We start from the raw sequence: 18,527 nt of genomic DNA, 5'->3' as shown, positions 1-18,527 counted from the left end.
CCCCAGCAGCCAGACTCTCTGTCACTGGTGGTGTTCAAGGAGTCTGCAGGGAGCGGGGACCTGGGTGTGGGGGGGGAGTGAATACAGGAAGACGCCAGGGCCCAGGGAATCGTGTGGTCCTGGTGTCGCTGGTCAGCTGCCGCAATGTTAGTTGGAAGCCTGGCTAATTAGCAATTCAACGGTTGGTCATTTGTTGTGCTTCTCTGCCATCCTGGAGATTCGGCAGGTCCCCAGGTCACCTCTTAGGAAGGAACACAGCATACCATTTTGTTGAACAGCTGCAACGTATCCCTCTGCCCTGCAAGCTGGGGGCAAATAGCAATGGTTCCTGAGAAGCTGGGACAGAAACCCCCAGACGCATGTTTACTGAGCGTCTGTGAGGAGTAGGACGGGCAATGTAGGACCCACCTCTGTGTTCCTTTGTGCATCCTCTTCTGGTCCCACTTCCTGGGGCCTGTCCATGTTCCAGACTCTCTGGCCCTGCCCCACCCCGGCCCACTATCTGTGCAGTGTGGGAAGAACAGCGCTTGGAAGCCATTTGCTGGCTGTGTGACCTGCATGTGAAGTGACTGTCCTGACGCTGAGCCTCAGTATCACCTCTGTAATGTTGAATGTTCCTCAGGCAGGTCCGGTGGCTTCATGGTCCCCGTAAATTACTTCTTTCTCCGTTCCTTTTCCTAAACTCTGCCTCAGACTCCATAGAAGTCATTATTGTCACTTGTGTGAAATTCCTCTCCTCCCTTTTCGAAGTTGCATAGAGGGCGGTGGGGGTGGGGGTGAGTGGGAGGGGGTCATTGATAGAGTGAAAGCTGCTCATAACAGAAATTAGTTTAGACTCTCATAGGGTTGTTATTGTGACTCAGTGGCTGTGCAAAAATTCTGGGAAACGTGGGAAGTCATTCCTCCATCCCCCCAGGTCCCAGTGGAGGAGAAATGTCGTGCCCACTGCCTTGGGGCCTGTGGCATGTGCTTGCAGGGGGGCCAGTGAGAGAGGGCTCGGGAGGGATCTTCTCAACATAAACAGCAGTTTTTACTCTTTCTGCAGTAGAGGGAATGCTTTAAACTCATGAGTGTGGCCTTTCTAACTGAGTGCTCAGAGCATTTGAACTAACAGGCCTTTAGAGATTTTAAAGTATCCTCTGTTTGGGACATAGGTGACTATTCAGGGTCTTAGAACTATCAGGAGTGTCCTTCGAGCCGATCCAGGTAGCAGCAACACAGCTTCCATCTTGCCTCAGGGGGACCGTATCAGACATCACCCTTCCCCATTCTGAGCCCCAGTGGATGGAGTCTTGGAATCCTTTCCCATGGTGCTTGAGCCTGAGAAACCCTGTGCCTTTGCAGTGATAGAAACTGAGACCCAGCAGCAGCCGGATGGCTCAGTTGGTTAGAGCGCAAGCTCTTAACAAGGTTGCTGGTTCGATTCCCGCATGGGATGGTGGGCTGTGCCTCCTGCAACTAAAGATTGAAAACGGCAACTGGACTTGGAGCTGAGCTGCACCCTCCACAACTAGATTGAAGCACAGTGACTTGACTTGGGGTTGATGGGCCCTGGAGAAACACACTGTTCCCCAAAAAAAAAGAAAAAGAAAAAAAGAAAGAAACTGAGACCCAGAGCCTCGAGTATCCAGCTCAAGACAGGTCTTCTTGTTAGGTGGGATAACACACACACACACACACACACACACACACACACTTTATATGTATATACACCTACATGTTCACACACGCATAGTGTGTGTGTGTGCACGCGCGTTTCCCCCTATACCTTTCAATCTGAGATTCTCTATCAGGGCCCATTCACCAGAGGCAAAATTGGCGGATGTGTCTACAGAATAAATGTACTCTCACACTGAAAATATCATAGCCATTGAAGCTGGAGATATGAAAGCTGCAAGACTCTTTGGGAAATTGAACCATATGGGTCCAAGTGCCACATCACCTGGGACAGGTGAAATGCACCTGGGATTGAGGATGACTGACCCGTTCGGGACATTTTTCGGTAGGCAGGAAGTACAGTTACAAAATACCGTCAAGATTCAATCAGACCTGGCCGAAAACAGTCCTTTCTTAGGAGGCAGAAAAAGGATGGTTTGAACTGATTTGTTTCTCTGTGGATAGAAAGGTGCTTCCTGGGTGCATTGGGCTTGTATCATTGCCATTCTTTCCCTGCCTCCTCCTCCATTTCCTGTGTCCTTTAAGATCCAGCTCCCTTCTCCAGGAAACTTCCCTTCTGCTGAGTGCCCACAACACCTCTGGTTTCACTCTTGTTGAAACACACTGTCTTGTGTTGTGTGGTTCTGTCCCCATTGAGATGTTCCCATGAGTTGTGCAGAAGGTTTAGAGGCTAAGCTTGTCCACGCATCTGTGGGTTCCCAGGACAGGTGACCTTGGGGAAATACCTGTTGCCTTTTTACACCAGGATTAAGAGGAGTGGGTTGGGCTCCAAGACCGGGGCTGCTGTTTAGGGTTGGGGTCTGTTTGCCTTCTGGCTTCGTGGATGGTTTGGTGCTTTGACGGGGGGAGGAGCCAGGCTCTCCTCTCTCCCTAACGTGTGTTCCTGCTCTGCTGTCTGGCAGCTACTGTTGTCATGGAGCAATCAGAAGTACTATGCCAGTGGGCCTCTCTCCCACTGTTTGTGCGTCATCTCCTCTGTTTGCCCCCCTGAGCCCTCAGCCCTGCTATAGGATGGAGACAGGGGCCTGGGGCCGTGAGCTGAGCCAGTATAATTGAATTCCGCTTGCTACCCCTTCACTGATGAACTGTAGGTCAGTAACTTTGAATAGAGCTAAGATGGGGTGGGCGTGGCTTGTGGCTGGCTACCTAGTTGCTTCCTGAGACTTTGAATGTCATCTTGACATTTTATAAATGTGACCATGGGAATTGCTGATGGGACCTTCCCTAGAAATACAACTGTTAATGCTTTGCTATGCATTTTACATTCAGTAACTCACGTAAGCCTGAAGACATCTCCATTTTACAGATGAGGAAATTAAATCTCAGAGAGGTTAAATAACTTGCACAAGGTCACACAGCAAGTAAGAGGCAGAGCTGGGATTCATTCCCTGGCAATATAGTTTTATCATCTGTCCTCTTAACCAGTATTCTATACTGCCTTTCTACTTCTAAAATGAAAGTTGAAAGCTACCCTCGGAGATCTTTAAAAAAGAAGTAGGTCATTAACTCTTTAAGGCAGTGCTGTCTCATGTATGTAGCTACATTTAGTAAGCACTTACTTAATAAAGTAAGTAGTTAAACATGTGCCAGGCACTCTTTTAAGTGCTCTCAAAGTAGCTCATTAATCCTCACAGCAGCCCTGAGAGCTAAGTTTTACTGTTATTCCCATTTTACAGATGAGAAAACTAAGGCATGGGAATGTTCAGTAACTGATTGATACAAAGTCACAAAGCCAGGATGTAACAGAGCTAGGATTCGAACCCAGTCGTTTGGCTCCAGATGGCACACAAATAAGTAAAACTACTAGCTTGTAAATCAAAATCAGACAAGCTTCTTTAGTTTGTTATTCTGGTAGAAGAAATTCTAGAGAAGCCTCATGGAGTAGATATATTAGTTACCAGAGCTCAGTTTATGAGACCCCCCCCCCTTAATTTTTCAGAATGTGTTATATTCTGAATGAAAAAAAGGCGCATGACAAATACAACCTGCTCAGTTTATTTAAAGGAACAACCATTAGGATTTGTGGACCATTTACTTACAGACAAATCTCCCTTACGTTCTTAGTTTTTTGTTCTGAGCAGTTACCTTTAAACCTTAGAGAAGAGCTCAGAGGGTGTCTGATTCCATTTTGTCATCTCCCTAACACATAGCTCTGTAGCTGAACACATCACAGCAAACATGCTGGATTGATGGGAAATTGAAGTATTATGCCTGGGATAAGGACAGAAGGAAGCGGGGCGATTCCAGGCTAGGAATTAGTGGTCCAGGTTGTATGGGGTGCCTCCAAGGTGCCCAGGCTACACCTTATCCATCTACCTGTCCCAGCTCACGGGCCACTGGGGGATCAGTCATGGCGTTGAAGTTGATGGTGGTGCAGGAAGGCTTGAGGTGGTGCCCTTGACCACACTGGGTCGGAAGCCCCCAGTGCCTGGCTTTCCCTTTTGAGGGCGAGCACTCAGTGCCGCCCTTGACTCAGCTTCATAATCTTATTTTACAGTTGGTGGAAGAGGACACGATTGCGAAAGAAACTACTCTCTTTGCAGTGAAAGCACTTGGCCATCTGAGCAGCCCCACTCCACCATCTGCCAAATTGCTAAACTCAGAAACAGTTAACGGTCTTGACATATCTGACAACCTACAAAACGGACCCTGCCTGTGTCTGAGCTCCACGGCGGTGTCAGTGGAGTAAGACACGAGCATCTGTGAGTGAGGCTGTGATCCAACCCATTTGGGAGGATCTAAATGAAATCCGTCCCCCCTGCTCCCCTACCCTTATGCCAAAAGGGTTAAGTTTCACAAGAGCCTGGCTCAGGTGCCTGTTTCTCTCCTCCACCCACACCCTGTTTATTCCTCTCCCCATCACTCTCGTTGTTGTTGTTCTGGCTGTCTGAGACAAGGTTGACTCATTTTTAACATTTAACAAGCCTCCCCCTCCCACGAGAAGGTGCGTGAGCAGCTGAGGATTTTACCATCTGTGAACCCTTTACACTCCCAGTAGATTCTCTTTCTACCTTCGTGACGCTGTGCATCCAACCCACGCCATGCGCCTTCTCTGTGTCCCATCTACTCTCTCTCTCTCTCCTGAGACAGAGACATGGATTCATGTCAGGAATCCAGCTGGGTGGTGACAGGCATAGGATGACCTCAAAAAGAACTCCACTGCTTTCCTTCCTTCCAGAAAAATGGCAGGCATTTAGTGTCGGGGAGAGAGGAGTACACAGGGTTCTTGCCCTCAAGGAGCTCATGAATTGAGGAGGAAAGGCAACAATATGGATGGTGCTAATTGCTAGTGTTTGTTGAGTGTTCAGGATGTGAGAGACACTGGTTTTCCTGAATGGTCTCATCTAACTCTCACAACATCTCTGAGCTTAGGAATTTTCTTCTTTTAGAGATGAGAAAATGGTAAGGAGGATAGGTAAATGGGCCCAGGCCACGTAGCTGGTCGGTGGTGGACCCAGCTGTCTGTCTTCAGAGGACAAATAATATTATTATTATTACTATTATTACTACTACTATTGCTATTTATTGAGTGCCTACTATGTGCCGTGTGTCAAGTGCTTACGTATGTGCTATCTTTCAGTCTCCATAAAATGCTATGAGGGGGGCCGGCCCAGTGGCTCAGGCGGTTAGAGCTCCAGGCTCCTAACTCCGAAGGCTGTGGGTTCGATTCCCACATGGGCCGGTGGGCTCTTAACCACAAGGTTGCCAGTTCAATTCCTCGAGTCCCGCAAGGGATGGTGGGCAGCGCCCCCCTACAACTAAAATTGAACACGGCACCTTGAGCTGAGCTGCCGCTGAACTCCCAGATGGCTCAGTTGGTTGGAGCACATCCTCTCAACCACAAGGTTGCCGGTTCGACTCCCACAAGGGATGGTGGGCTGCGCCCCCTGCAACTAGCAACGGCAACTGGATCTGGAGCTGAGCTGTGCCCTCCATAACTAAGACTGAAAGGACAACAATTTGACTTGGAAAAAAGTCCTGGAAGTACACACTGTTCCCCACTAAAGTCCTGTACCCCTTCCCCAATAAAAAAAAAAAATGCTATGAGGATGGTTTTATCAGAAGGTCATGATTTACTGGGGTTCCTGTGGTAGGAAGTGACAGCATGGGACTTACACCAAAGTTTGATTCTAGAACTTCCAGACTCCTGAACCCTGGGCTGTAGCACGTCTCATTATAGCAGTGGCAGATTTACCATCAAAGCCTGCCCCCTGTTAGAGTGAAAGTGACTCCATTGAAAATGACTCCAGGACCACAGGCCCAAAGTGGGGTGCCTGGGTTCTGTGTTCACCCTAAATAGGGTCAACAAGTATTTTCTGAGCGCCTGGTGTGTGTAGGACAGAGGTGCCCCTACAGCTTGATGTTCAGGCCCTGGGGGGCCGTGCTGGTTCCGCCAGGTAGGAGTGAGTGCTCTGAGGAAAACACAGGATAATGGGATCAAAGGGGTGCCCGTGAAGGCCTCCCTCAGGCAGAGACACTTCAGCTGCAGGCCCAGTGATAGGCTGGGTGAAGGGGGTCTTGGCCGAGGCAAGTGAAGGCAAGGGACGTTCCAGAAGCAGGAACAGCTTGACTGTTGGAAGGAACAGAAATACCCGGATGTGCCCTGACATCTGGGTGTGGGTGTGTGTGGCCAGAAGGTGACAGTCAGTGGGTGAGGTAGAGTGCCCTGTAGCTCCCCCTGAGGGAAGCTGCTCTGGAGATAGCAGGGTTGGGGCCCCTCCTTTATCGGAAGGGCCCCCAACCCCTCCCGCCTCCTTCCCCATTTCGGCAGTGCTCCATCATTATTTGTTGAAGTATCCCTTGGCTTCTGGCCTGGACAGCAGAGGAACTTACATTTGAAATAAAAGCGTTGGCTTCTCTGAAACTCATTCTTGTCACCTCTAAGCCGAAGGTGATTTGTGATCTAGGGTAGGTGGCATGCAGGCAGTAAGTTGTGGTCTTTTTTAAAATAATAAAGGTGTGAAAACTGTCATCTCGTAGACTTATGCCCTCCCAAGCACATCCACGTGCAACATGTTAATAAATACCATAATAGTCGCACTTCTTTTGTGCTCATTGCATGAGTCTCGTTGGTTTGAGAGCTTGTGTTGCATTAGCTCATTTAGACAACTCTGTGAGCTGAGTACTATTTTTATTCCCACTTTAAAGATGTGGAAGCTGAGGTCTAGAGAGGTGAAATGTAAAGAGCCCAAGGTCACACGATTGGGAGAACACGGGCTAGAATCCCTGACACAAGAGTCCTGGAGGCTCCCAGGACAGGACCATCAGGCCCATTTTACAGAGGGAGAAGACTGAGGTGCAGTGATCAAAGGGTATGGAAGAGAGTTGGGCCTGGAATATAGGTGTTCTGGTGCTGGCTGATGGTCCAGTAGCAGAGGGAAAGGTGGTAGAACTGTATACTGTGTGCCTTGCCCTGACTTGTCAAGCACTCAAAGTCAAGGGCCTCCTTGAAGTGGAAATACGGCCCTGGGCAGCCTTCACTGAGAGCAGGAGCTGGCAGCGGTCCCTGTGGCCACACCCCTTTGGACATTGCTAAAGCCCATGCAAGGGCTGCATCTGGTTTATGTACCCGCTCTGGTGGGACTTCAGACTATTGTTCCCCAGCCCTCTCATGCACCCCAGATCCCCCCAAACCACCCGGGACACTTTGCAAAGGGCTGTTTCTTGGGCTTCGAGATAGGCCTGTTGAATCAGGATCTTGATCGTGGGGCCCTGGAATCGTATTGACCTCACGCCAGGCAGTTCTGAGAGGTGTTCAGGTTGGAGAACCCCTGGTCTGGGCCTCAGCACTGAGACCCCAGACGGGTGGAAATGTCTGTGATTCACTCTAAGGTTCCAGGCGTGATGCTTCCACACCGTGGTTACTTTGGCCGGGGAAGGGCTGTTATACCATCAGCCCCAGGCATTTGGGGACGTGCTGGAAATAGCTCGCTGGCTGAGTGTTTCTACGTTACATCACTGTGATTAGGTGTGTCTGGGGGCTGCAGCCTAACTTTTTCTTTTTTTTTTTTTTGCATCTTTTTAAAAAAACTGTGGTAAAATAGATATAACATGAAATTTACCATTTTAACCATTTGTAGGTGTACAGTTAGGTGGCATTAAGTATATTCTCATTGTTGTGCATGCAGCCCAATCTAGGGTGCTCCTTTTGGAACGTTCTAGGAAGGAGAGGCTATGCACCTATGAGGAGCGTAATAACTGCTTTCAGATGACAGTGGAGCCATGGGAATTATTGGGGTGATAGGGTCAATTATTGTGTATTAAGTAAGCATCCCTGCTTCTGACTTTTCTTCTGAGCAACTTCTGAGAGAGGCTGGTGAGATGTGTTCAACGTTCAATTTCTATTCCTGGGCCAGACGGGATGATGAGTTCATTGTCTGGTCAATGTCAAGGGCCACTTCCCCTGCCTCCCCCAGGTCCCCCAGCGGAATAGAGGCTATCTCTATAAAAAAAATCCAAGTGTCTCTCCACTGCGTGTATTGGTAAGAGGCAACCCACAGTCAGGGCTGGGACTAGGGTTTCACATGCTGCCTACTCAAGACCAATCTGGTGGAGAACCACACAAATAGGCCTTTTTATATGTAAGAGGCAGTTTTTCTTTTTCTTTTTTACTGTGTGTCAACAAAAGATCTGTGGACAATCTTGTTATACATTTCACACTGCTGACTTCATAAGTGTAAGAGCAATCATGACCCATTTACATTTTTTGGTGCATTTGGGTTTATTTCTGTGGTTACTGTATTCTGAGGAGGCCTACAAAAGCTGGCCTGTTCAGTGGTGGAGCACGTTGCCAATGGAATTTTGGGGAGCCTCACAGCCGTGGAAGGGCGGGCACGAATCAGTGAGCGAACTCAGAGTTACAGAAGTATTGCATTTTGCAGCTGGAAGGAATCTTGTACAGGGTAACCCCCCTTATTTAACTATGAGGGTATTGAGACCCAGAAAGGGGGGTGGGTCCCCACCCAAGGTCACAGGTCTCATTAGGGACCCAGCCCAACACTGGCTGCCTGGTCTCCAGCTCACTGACTTTCCACTGCCTCAGACCTTCCGGTCCTTGAACTCTGGCTTCTGTCGAGTAGATGGCTTGCCCTATAATGAACCTAAGGTCTTTCCAAATTCATTTATGGGGTTTGTGACTTCTCTGTTTTTCTTTTCCTGTATTTGGGTAGAATCAGTCTTTGCTTCTGAGCAGAACTTTCTCTTTGAGTTTCTTTCCTAAGACCTTTATTTTCTTGATTGCATTTTGGACCCCCCCCCCGCCCCCGCCTCTGTTATGAGACCCCTGGGTACGCTGGTTCTCTCTCCAGGATGGCAGCACAGCTGGTTGAAAAGGGGAAACTGAGTCATCAGCTTTCTGGCATGGCTTATCCTTTCTCAGAATTCTGAAGTCCCAGCTGATATTATTTAGTCTGGGAAGTGACTTGCATGTAAGCTTCAGAAAGAACTCAACAGAGCTCTCTGTGATAGATTCTTGGGGAGGCCATGGAAACTGGCTGTATATGTCTTAGAGAGAGACGGCCACATGAGAGCCAGACCCCACTCTCCCAAGCAAAAACGAGGAACGTTCCGGGCTCTTGGGACATGCAATTGTCTCAGCTGCAAAGTTGCATTAATTAATTGACTAAATCCTAAATGTTTATTGAGGACTTATTTTGTACTAGCTCCACTCAAAATAAGGGATATAGAAATGAATTTAACAGTGTCTCTGTCGTAAGGAAGAGGCATTGAGTAGGTGCACAGGTCCCTATTAAGGGGCTTAATTACATGCTTTTGTTTCCTAGTTACGCCTAAAGATTGAGAGACGCTGTGGAAAAACAGCATGGAGGTTCCTCAAAAAATTAAAAATAGAGTTTCCATATGAAAAACAGGATGGAGAGTCCTCAAAAAATTAAAAATAGAGCTTCCATATGACCCAGCAATTCCACTTTGGGTATTTATCCGAAGAAAACAAAAACACGAATCAAAAAGATATCTGCACCCTTGTGTTCGCGGCAGCGTTAGTTACAATAGCCAAGATCTGGAAGCAACCTAGGTATCCATTGATAGAGGAAATGATCCAGAAGATGTGGCACACACACAAACACGCACACCCCCCACCCACCCGATGGAATGTTGCTCAGCAATAAAAAAGGAAGAAATTTTGCCATTTGCAACAACATGAATGGCCTAGGGCGGGGAATATGCTCAGTGAAATAAGTCAGAAAAAGACAAATACTATATGGTTTCACTTATATGTGGAATCTAAAAAAAAGCAAACAAATGAATAAAAAAAGAACGAGAGAAAGCTGCTAGAAGAATTGCGGACCCTTGAGCGTCAGTGGGGGCTGCATCTGTTCTTCACCACCGTGTTCCCGTACAGTGTGGATGCTCAGGGGATAGTTTTTCAGTGCCCAGCCTCTCTCTCTCTTATTTTAAACTTTCATATGGGAGGTAACTCTTATGTAGACGGAGTAAGACTGAACTTAGGTCTGACTTCCGTGGGTTTGAGTCTCTGCTCAACCACTTGGCTCTGTGCCCCTGGACAAGTCACTTAGGTCCCCGAGCCTCCATTTCCTCCTCAATGGAACGGAGACGCAGTGATTCATGTTGGGACCGTGGGTGCCTCACTTAGCTTCTCTGACCTCGCATTTCTAATTTTTAAAATGAGAGGTCAGTGCGGATGAGTGTGGAAGGCCCACTGGAACAGGCAGATAGTTAAACAGATATGCATTATTATCATTCCCGTGTCCGGAATGGGCTATTTACTGTTTGATCTCAAAGGAAGTTTCAAGAGAATAACTGTATTCCAACGTGGGTAACTTCTGATTGCCAGTATGTGGGGATGTGTTTCCTGGGCTATGCCCCCAGGCTCCAGCCCTGATTCTGCTGCCTGACTATCCCCAGCCAACGGTGCTCATGAGATGCACAGGTAATTTGAATAACTCTTTAGGCCAAACATAATTGGAGATAAAAGTTGTTTAAGGATCCTTTCAGTAGTGCCTGGCTAACCAGAAGCAATGTTTTGGATCATGTGCCATTCTCACACCATTCTCTCCATCAGCATGGATAATCGAGACACACACAGAACTGGAACCGTTATTTGTAATTGAAGACCACAGACCACGGTCACATAAGATTAGCCCTAAGAAAACCCTCAGTAACCGGTCCCCTTTATTTCTATAGACTTTTGAAGAAAAAGACCTGAACTTTGAATAAAACCATTTGCTTTTCGCTTTCACGGCCTTCAGTTTTTTTAGTAGGGAATTGAAGCCAAAAATCATTTATGACTTCCCCCCCATACATTATAAGGTTTTGGGGGATAAAGTATCTTTTGCGGTTTCTGTTAACAAGAAGGATTCCAGCCTTAAGCCAGAATATAAAAGAAAATTGAAACTAAAGATTGGTTTCTGGATTTGACTAAAGTTTTCAGTACTGTTCAGCCATAGTAAAGCCCCAAGTTTTTACTATATGCACAGGCTGGTATAATAAAGTTCAGGACATGTTTTAAAAAGGGGATTAATTAGGTCAATTATGATAGAGGTTATGCTCTCTGTTTCCAAATACCACAAGACTCAATTTCTTATTTTCAGTGGGAGTTTTAAACCCTTCTGTACCATAGACACGTAAATTCTGGATAAATTAAGACAAGGATGAATGAATTCTCAGTATGTCAGATTCAATCAAAGAATGGTAGACACATCTGTAACTGAGCCTTCACACCAGAGACAGAATTGTGTCCCATTAAAAGCTTCCTGGACTTATAAGGAGCCCAGTTCCTCTCTCCCTGTATTTGTATTCTTCTCTGATGTAGCTGCGTCCAGATGATATTTGTCAAGAAATGGGTCCTCTCTCCTCTGGGGCTTCCTATTTCAGTTGGAAGGAAGTGAGATTTTCATATTTCTTATAGTGACTTGCTTGAATGAACCATGCAGACGTTTAGGTTCCAAACAAGCGCATTGTGAAAAGCAAGCAAAACCCTGAGCGTTGACATTTATTGAGATCAGAAGGACGCGAAAGACAAAAGTGCCCTCTCTGCTGTTTCTGTGGCCTTCCCTGTTCTGTCCTGACTTCCCTCTCTGCAAAGTCACCCTCCCTTGACCTTGGACATCCAGGAGCCTACTTCTCCTTCAGCCTTTTTCTAGAACCTCTTATAGACAGATGCTTCCTGCATCTTGATTCTTACAGACATAGGGTCCTGCTCTAAGGAACGTTGCTCTTCTTTAGCTTCTGCTGGAGGAATAACCTCAAACTTGGTCACGTGGCAGGTCACTTGGAAGTCATCGTGCCATGTTAATATTTTTGAGATATTAGTACTATCTATGTCTCTATCATCTGTCTGTCTGTCTGTCTGTCTGTCTATCATCTATCTATCATCTCTCTGTGTGTCTATCTATCTACCTACCTGTCTATGATTCAAGCAAAGCTATGTCAACTGTTTAACAAAGTTTTATGGAAGAAAAGCTTGATAATTGAGACACTTTTGCCCTTATTTGTTTGTTTTTGGTGTTGTGGTTTTCCAGATTTTGAGAAAGCTGGTTATTATTTGATTTAGTGACCAAATACTGGACAGTTACTAAAAACCATGGATTTAAAGGAGCCCTGTCTGGGATTTCTGGCCCCAGCAAGAGCTGGGGTTGTTTTTTGGAGGAGGGTTGGGTCTTACGATAGAGGGTCTTTCTTGGTACTGCTGACGACCCACTACCTCGGTCTGCCCTGACACTCACGGGGTGTAGTGGCGTCCACTGCCATTCAGGACACAGGGCAGGGACCTTGGCGTCGTGATGACTGGCTTGGGCACGGGGCTATCTCAGGGGGCCCGTTATCCTGGAGCTGCCTTGCCTGCCCCTGAGCAAGCCCTCTATTTGGGGTCAAGGTCAGAGGACACAGGGCATTTCAATGCTGAGGCATGTTGCCATTTGGACTTGAGGATATTTGTCTTGGCTTGGAAAACAAAGCATTAAACTTGCAGCACATGTAGAGAGAGAAGGGGAGGGAAGGAGAGAAAGAGAAAGAGAAGGAAAGGGAACACATTCCTTCCAGGGGTTTGGGCTTTAAGATGAGGCATGGGGATGGGGGGTTGGCCCGTGGGACTGTGAAGGGGCTTAGGGATGTTTTCCTTCATCACCATCATCATCAAATCCAAGAAGGCTATGATTGTAGGATGCATCCCGATTTCAGAGAAGTTAAAAAACAACATGTGCCACCTAGGAATCGTGACTGGCGGTGTACTTGGTGCTTTCATCTCACGTAATCCTCTTAAAAACCTTATGAGGCAAGTTGTGTCTGTAGTCCCGTCTTATCAGTGAGAAAACAGGGGCACAGGGGAGTTGGGAAGCTTGCAGAAGATGTTTCGTGAAGGAGCAGGGATTGAAGCAGGAATTCCAGCATCCTCAGAACTCGCCCTTAGCCCTTTGCTGTACTCCCTGGAAGTGAACTCTGTGTGGTTCTCGCAGGTGTGTGTTTGATCATGTTGATGTCGACATTTTGACCCAGCGGTGTCAGGCAGATATGCTGACTGTGCCACTGCTTTTACTAAGTAACTTAAACCCACTTCCGTGTTTCCACATTATTACTCTTACTAAGGGATGGACCCAGAATTGTGAAATGCTTCTTCATGTCGGCTCACTTCCCCCTCCTCTCTACATCAGATAGATCTCTGTTGATAATGCTCAGAGATAATAACCGTTTACCTGCTCTATCAGTCTAGAGAACCTGTCCGTTACTGGCTGTGTGACTTTGGCAAGTGCTTCTCTGAACTTGTGCCCTCATCTGTAAAATGGGAATGATAATGTTCAGGATGGTTTCGAGGAAGGGAAGATTAAGTAATGTTTCCTAAAGCGCCTGGCATTCAACATGGCATATAGTGGGAGATCAAAATATGTTTTGATTATTCTTCATTCCTCCTCTCCGGGTCACCCAGAGGGTGGTGGGTAGCAGCAAGCCCAGAACCAGAGCCCTTTCTAACCCACCTGGTCATTGTTGTTAGATGTAAACAGGTGAGCGGCTCTCGCATCCCCTTACAGCTATAACCTTTTGCAAACCCCTTCTTATTGTTTTACAGCTTGTTAATGTGCCTGCACAAACAGACCTGGCCTGGTTGACTTTGAAGGCATTTTTATATCTACACCCAGCCTGGACATGTGCGACGTACCCCGAGAGGCCGTGCTTTCCTGCTTATCGTGGCAATAAGGGCCCTTGTGCACGACTTTCTTACTTTTTGGAGAAAGATGGGACTCTGTCTCTATGTTGTCACAAAGCTTTTTTGGGGGGAGGGAAGTGGGAGAAGTCTGAAAATGCTGAACATTTCCCGGGGGAAAAATCACTATAGTTGCTTTGGTCTTTTCTTTCCCCTCCTTTGGGTTCCTTCGTATCCCACTGCCTGTCTTCAGAGGGACCATGGAGTGACTTTCTGAGTTGCGTCTTGAATTTACCAGAAGGGAAGGAAGGAGGAGGGAGACGAGGAGCGTGGGCATGTGTAATAGGCTCCAGCTGCAATGGCCTTTTCCCTCCGACCGCATTTCCAGAAGAATTACATTTGAGGCGCAGCAAAACTTCCCCCAGACTCGCATGTGCCTTCTCTGCCCTCAGCGCAGGGCTCCCCCACCCCGTCCACTTCTGGACCTTTTCCAGCACCTGCTTTATCTCCCTCACCCTTGATGGCAGCAACTTAAATTATACTTAAGCAACTCAGAGTTCTGGCATATGCACACGTACTGTGCCCGCACTTTTCAAAGATCTGTCCGGGGACAGACATTAGTGACTGTGGATAACTTTTGGGAAAAGTCCAGCTCTTTGTTTAGAGTTTCCCTGGCTTTCAGCAGCATCTTTAACACTTAGAGTTGATTTGGATCTAACATTATAGCAAAGTCATCATTGTTAAGAGAGAAAATAATATACCACGGGGAAGAAGGCATAAAAGTCACCCTAACAATTGTTTTCATGTTTATGTGGGTATATATATTTACACAGCCACGATCCTGATCCTCAGACTATTTTGAATTCTGCTGCTTTAACTTCAGCCCCTTCTCCATGTCTTTACATTATGACTTTTTAATCACAGTATCATTTGTTGAGTAGCTAATGTACTGTGATTCATAAACAACGTACCTAAGTGAACTATGATTTATGAAATTATCCCTCTAATCTTGGACATCGTAGAGGGTTTACAATTTTTTGGCCATTGGAAGGGAAATATTATAGTAAGCATCTTTGCACATAAATCTTTTAGCTTCTGTTCAATTATTCTCTTGGTGTAATTTCCCAAGAGGGAAATTGCTGGAGTTGAAAGCGGTGAGCATCTTCGCAGCTCTAGTGACGCGGTGCATGTGGGGATATTTTTAAAAATCAGTGTTCTCTGTTAGCCTCATGTTAGCCAGAAAAATGTCAGGAGAAAATAATACAAATGAACCACTAAACAGAGATAATTCCCATCTTTTAACTCCTCTAAACATATGGAAATAAAAATACGGGTTTGGGTAAATGGGTGGTTGGCTGCCGTGGAAGGTTCCAGCTCTTTCTGACTGTGAGCATGTCTTTCTTCGTGGAAGGTCATCTCTTCCACACTGTCGCTTGCTTCTGGAGCAAAGGGACTGTGTGTTCAGCAACCACCCGTCAGCATGCTGTAGCCGCCTCACACACATTTTGAATAAAACCAGAATGGTTAGATCTCCATCACACATCACCAATCCTTCTGTCTGCTAACCATGTAGTAGTTCCTCTCTGATTCGTGAAGTAAGGCGTATATATCATGCCCATCACAGTGAGACTTTGGGTGGGAATAGAAGAGGATTTTGAGGTACTCTTTTGGGGAATAATGAGAAAAACAAGGTACTGGACAGCAGGAAGCTGATTTAGCTTATTGAGTACTTACCTTAGGCCATGGGCTGCTCCAAACACTTGACATGCATTAACTTACGTAGTCCTCATAGTATCCTTACGGAATATTGTTATCCCCTTTTTACAGATGAGGTCATTGAGGCCAGGAGATTGAGTATATTGTCAAGGTCACACAGGATATGAACCCATGTGTATTAGTTTCCTAGGGCTGCCATAGCAAAGCATCACAAACTGGGTGACTTAAAACAACCGAAAGGTATTCTCTCATCGTTCTGGAGGCTACAAGTCTGAAATCAAGGTGTGGGCAGGGCTGTGCTCCTACTGAAGGCACAGGAAGACTCCTTCTTTGCTTCGTCTTAGCTTCTGGTGGCTGCCAGCAGTCCTCGGCACTGCTGGGCTTGTGGCTACCTCCCTCCAGCCTCTGCCTCCATCTTTAAGGACCTTCTGTGTATGTGTCTCTGTGTCCTCTCCTCTTCTTCTAAGGACACCAGTCATTGGATTTAGGGCCATCCTAGTCCAGTATGACCTCATCTCAATTTAACCAATTGCATCTGCAAGGACCCTATTTTCAAATAAGGTCCCATTCTGAGGTTCTGAGTGGACAGGTATTTGGGGAGGGGGGCACTATTCAAGCCCGTCCACCATGGTCTTCACCAGGACCGTGCCTTTCTGCCTTGTAGGGCCAGGTGGAGAGAAGGGAAAGCAGAAGCTTGGGCAGGATCAGGTTTGCGCAGCTGGCCTTGAGAGAGACAAAAGATGGGTGACAATCCCCATGGGTCTTGGAAGTGGCCGTGTGGTGTGGCGGTAGTGGAGCTCTGTGCAAGAGGTGGGGGTGTTTGGTACAGTCCGACTGTATTATGAGTGTGACGTGATCCTGCACGGAGCTGAATAGCTTTCTGCACTGGAGGGAAGAGCGTGGGTCTGGGGTGAATGCCCAGCCATGCTTGAGTAGCTTAAGTAAAGGTTACCCAGAATATTTCCCTTCTCAAGCAGCCACGTTACTCTGTCTCTGAAGCTGTGGGGGAACCCCCTAGGCAGACCTAAATGTCTCCAAGTCGTAAACTCAGACTTGGAGCACCAGCCACAGAGAAGAAAGTATTTTGGCATGTTATCTGCATCACTGCAAAATAAATTTATAAGCATTCCAGGGAAACTGCAGGGAAGAGAGAGTACAAATTCTCCAGCGCGAAGGAAGGGTAAATGGAAAGTAACTGTCTGATGCCCGTAATTACTTATATAAGGTGTGTAGAATGTAATTAATATGATCTGGGCTGCCGGGGCTGTCTCTCTTGTTTTATTTAAGTGAATGTAAAACGTGATTTATAAGGGCTTTCCTGGGTTAACTGCCAATTTCAGTTCCTTGAACTGTGTTTTTCCACCGGGTCTTATGTTTCTCGACAATAAAATTGGTCCACCACTGTCAGGGTTTTCAGGAACAGAATTTGTGCTAAGGTTGGGGGTTGGGGGCTAGTTCTTCTTCCCCCCCAGATGCTCAGGTTCTTCACCTTCAGACCAGCCCGAAGGTGTCAATTCCTGTTAATTTTCTGTTAATGTGAGTGTTTTTTTTACATCATTGAAGGTGACATTTGTGTACAAAAAAGGCTTATGAAAAAAATTAAAGCTACAGATCTAGGAAGCTAGTTCTAAGCCTTTAAGTTAAGAATCTTACTTTTCTATTCATAAATCTAGTGAACATTTACTGTTACATTTAGGGTAGCCTTTGATTCATATGTGACCCTTTAACAAACTATGTATACACATCTTAAGAAAGGAAAAACCTGTATTAAAATTGTAATTCTCTATATAGACCAATAACAAAAGATGAATATGAGTCATGTGTATACATTTTTTTGGCACCCCCGGGATTTAATGTCCTTTTTGAGTACTTCAATTGTCGGACAAAGAAATACATCAATATTATAAATCTCATACCTCAAACTTAGACATATAATGAATCTTAAGTTTCTTACATGTTCCAATGTTACATGTAAACTTAGACTATCTCAACTTAAAATCTCAAGGCAAATAAATTGTTTAATTAAATCTTTCATGTTGGTATTGCAAGGGAGCTCTATTCTGATAGGTCAAAATATATTAATCTTGTGGGTTTTCATAAATATTTCTGTACTTATTTTATAAATAGCCTATTGAGATATAATTTACATATAAAATTCACCTATTTTCCGTGTAGAATTGAATGAATTTTAATATGTTTACGGAGTTATACAACCATCACCACAATCTAATTTTAGAACATTTCCACCACTCTAAAAAGAACCTTTGTGTCTATTTACCTTCGCTCGCCATGCCAACCCCAGGCCTTAGGCAACCTTTAGTATACTTTCTGTGTCTATATATTATCCAGTTTTGGACATTTTCTGTGCTTAATTTGAAATCATGCCGGGCTAGGTCTTTTTTTTTGGGGGGGGGGCTAGGCCTTTAAGGAAACAATTTTGCCATCTCCAACAATTTAGGGGTCACCTTCTTCAGCAAATTTTTGAGTGACTGCCTCATAGCTCGAAGTTTCTTTATGATTCAACCCCTAGCTGGGTAGCTAAGCTCTGCCTCTGAGTGGGGGCTCTTGCAGCCCATAACCCAGACTCAAGTTCCTTACTACCTAATTCAAATGTTTCCCCACCAAACATCCCCCCCCCCGAAACCCCCCCAGCCCCCCCCGTGGTTTAATTCCATTGGGATTCCTTGCCTGTCTGCTGGGCTCCCTGCGCTAAAACCCAGTAAAAGTGAGAGGTGACTGAACACTCGGCCTGGTCTCTGGCCGAGAGGTGATGCTCATCCAGCCACGTGACCAGTGAGCATCCTCACAGCCCTTGCTCAGTGGCCACAGCCACGTGCTCACCCAGCCGCCTCTGGACCCCGCCTCAGCCTCAGGCTCCATGCCTCCCAGCGGGACGGCTTAGAAAGCAAACCTCCGGCAGGGATTCAAACAGGTCTTTATAGATCTGTGTTCACAGCAGCGTTATTCACAATAGCCAAAAGGTGGAAACGACCCTAAATAGCCATCCCTGGATGACTGG

The 18,527-nt window shown here is 46.3% G+C and overlaps 1 protein-coding gene and 1 non-coding gene across 3 annotated transcripts in view; both read left to right on the top strand.

Moving 5' to 3' along the window:
* CHST11 (carbohydrate sulfotransferase 11) overlaps positions 1-18,527 on the top strand; it is a 255,201-nt gene that overhangs the window by 90,771 nt on the left and 145,903 nt on the right. The window lies entirely within an intron of this gene.
* On the top strand, positions 5,285-5,359 carry TRNAR-CCU (transfer RNA arginine (anticodon CCU)). Its single transcript has one exon. It is a non-coding gene; the product is annotated as a tRNA-Arg (tRNA).

Source organism: Rhinolophus sinicus, chromosome 1, assembly GCF_057876585.1.
Source record: "Rhinolophus sinicus isolate RSI-liver-muscle chromosome 1, RSI-T2T, whole genome shotgun sequence".
NCBI classification, from domain to species: Eukaryota; Metazoa; Chordata; class Mammalia; order Chiroptera; family Rhinolophidae; genus Rhinolophus; species Rhinolophus sinicus.
The sequence above is the reverse complement of the archived record's forward strand: the minus strand, read 5'-3'. Positions and strand labels throughout refer to the sequence as shown.